Source organism: Adiantum capillus-veneris, chromosome 13 (assembly GCF_014529385.1).
Source record: "Adiantum capillus-veneris isolate H3 chromosome 13, ASM1452938v2, whole genome shotgun sequence".
Lineage (NCBI taxonomy): Eukaryota > Viridiplantae > Streptophyta > Polypodiopsida > Polypodiales > Pteridaceae > Adiantum > Adiantum capillus-veneris.
Window position 1 is genome coordinate 22,730,256 of NC_140943.1, and position 2,709 is coordinate 22,732,964.

A 2,709-nucleotide genomic window follows, 5' to 3' on the forward strand; every position below is an offset into this window, starting at 1 on the left:
CCTCTATGCACTAGTCGAGTCAGCTTCGTCCCATGGATTGACAATTATGTTTGTGGTTCTCGCTATGTATGCAATAAGATAAGAGTGAGGTTAGGAAACCCATCCATAGACTGCAAAATGAATATCCGACCTAGTGTTGCATACATAAATGAGGCATCCAACATCATTTTTGTAAATAATGACATCTGCAAGATCACCAGTATCATGAAGACTCAATTTCAAACCTGTTTCCATGGGAGTGGCAATTAATTTGCAATCCTCAACTCCAAATTTACATAGCAATGTCTGTATGTAACTTTTCTGACACAAGACAATACCACCACCACTGTGCTTAAACTGTATACCCAAGTAATAATGCAACAATCCCAAATATTTCATCTTGAAAGTAGCGTTCAAATCATCCTTAAACTCAACAATATGTCTCTCATTTGGTCCAGTGATCAGCAAATCATCCACATAAAGATCCACAATGAGAAGTACATCACCCTCATGCTTTACATACAATGTGCTTTTTGTTGGACTATTACGAAAGCCTCGTTTGACCAAATGAGTGTCAGCCTTCTCATACCAAGCACGAGGAGATTGCTTCAACCCATACAAAGCTTTCTTACATCTGCACACTTTATCCTCTTGTCCTTTCTTGACAAAACTGTGAGGCTGCATTACATAAACTTCCTCAAATATGTCACCATTTAAGAAAGCAGTAATAATGTCTAACTAATGTACATCCCAACCAGAATAAGATTCCAATGCACATAGAAAATGCAAAGTAGTGAGAATACGACAAGTGGGAGTAAAAGTCTCTTCATAATCTATGCCTTTTTGTTGTGCATATCCTTTTGCAACAAGTGGAGCCTTATAGCGATCAATCTCACCATCCGGCTTGCATTTCAACTTGTAAACCCACATCGTACCAATGGCCTTTTTGCCACGTGGCAAATCACATAAAGTCCATGTGTCATTTTCTATAAGTGCATCATATTTTGATTGCAATGCAGCCATCAAATTTTCTAAATTTTGTGCTTCATCAAAAGATAGAGGTTCCTCAACATCATGTAAGCTAGACACAAGCAAAGCATAGCAATCGGATGCATAAGATGCATGGAGAGAACCTGAACGAGTACGACTAGACAAAGGTGCATCCAATTTACTGTCACGCAAAGTATGCACCAGCCATTTTGGCATACCTCTAGCTTGCTCATTCTCAATCCCTTTCGTCATCAAGTACATCATGTACATCTGCATCAGTAAAACAGGCTGATATGTAACATTTTCAGAAACCCCCATAGGCTGTACATTTGACTCTTTGGAATTTACATTTAAACTTCAACCATTGAAAAGAGACAACAAAGTGTCATAAATGTCCTATGAGCTGATATTATTGTCTCTAGTGCATGAGAGCAAGGGCTAAACAGAATCTCCCACAAACACAACATCTTGTGAGACCAAGATATGCTTTGTTTGTTGATGATACAACCTGTAACCTTTGGTTTCAACACTATAACAAAAAAAAAAACATTTGACAGCCTTATCATCCAATTTTATGGACTGTGTTTGTGGAACCAAAGCATATGGTCGAGATGAAGCTGAAGTAGCAACACAATTAGTGACTGCATAGGCACTGGAATATCAGAAGAGTTGATGGGGGATACTGCATTGGAGAATGTATATGCACCAAGAATAATAGGAGAATTGGTATGGGGTACCCTTCGTTCTTCTTCTTGCAATGAATTGATAATACCATCCAAGGAGGGTAGCGGATATTTCTCCTTTAAAACAGTAACAATTTGATGGAATTTATCAGGAAAACTTTTTAACAAAACATCTATGAGATCTTCTTCTGGTACTGGGGCTTCGACATAAACAAGTTGAGTTTTAATACTCTTCAACCAGCTAACTAAAGATGTAATATTTTTATCAGCACGCATAGCAAGAGAATACAACTCCACCTTTAGACTCATCATTGCATACTTAGCTTTAGCACCAAAAACCTTCTCTAGCTGTATTCAGACAGCGTTGGCAGATTGCATGTTATCCAAATAATGAATAAAATCATCTTCGAGAGATGTCAGAATTATACCTAATGCTTGCTTGTTGCTGTTCACACTACCAATATATATGGTAACAAGTAAACTCAAGTTATGCAAATCTATCTCTTAATAGTACTTAAGGCTTTGGTGATCCGCTCGCAGAATGAAAGGAGTCCACAATAAATAGTGCTTCCACGAGTCTAGAGCATGTAGAACTGCTAAGAGTTCTTTCTTGTATATGCCTAGAGCTTGCTCAATAGGGTCGAGCCTTCGACTTTCATATGCTATGGCGTGCCCTTCTTGGAGAAAAACAGCTCCAAGGCAATCACCACAAGCATCACATTGCACCTCAAATGGCTTTGAGAGATCCACTCTTAGTTCTCTTTTATCTTAAGTTTGAACGAGCTTTGACAAGCGATACATGGCATGAAGAGATCTAAGATACTCTTGAAAGAAAACATGGAAACATCAGTTAGTTTTCTTTGGCGCTAAGTTGAGGTAAGCTCATGCACATAAGCACGACATGTACAGAGCATCAGATGCAACCTTAGAGAAGGATTCGATCAAGGATGAAAAAGACAAAAATGTAGTACAAACAAAGGATTTCTCTAATGCCTGCCATAACAAAGAAGTTAGTCTCACTAACGCGCTGATTAGGGCTCTATGTAAAGGCAAGCTA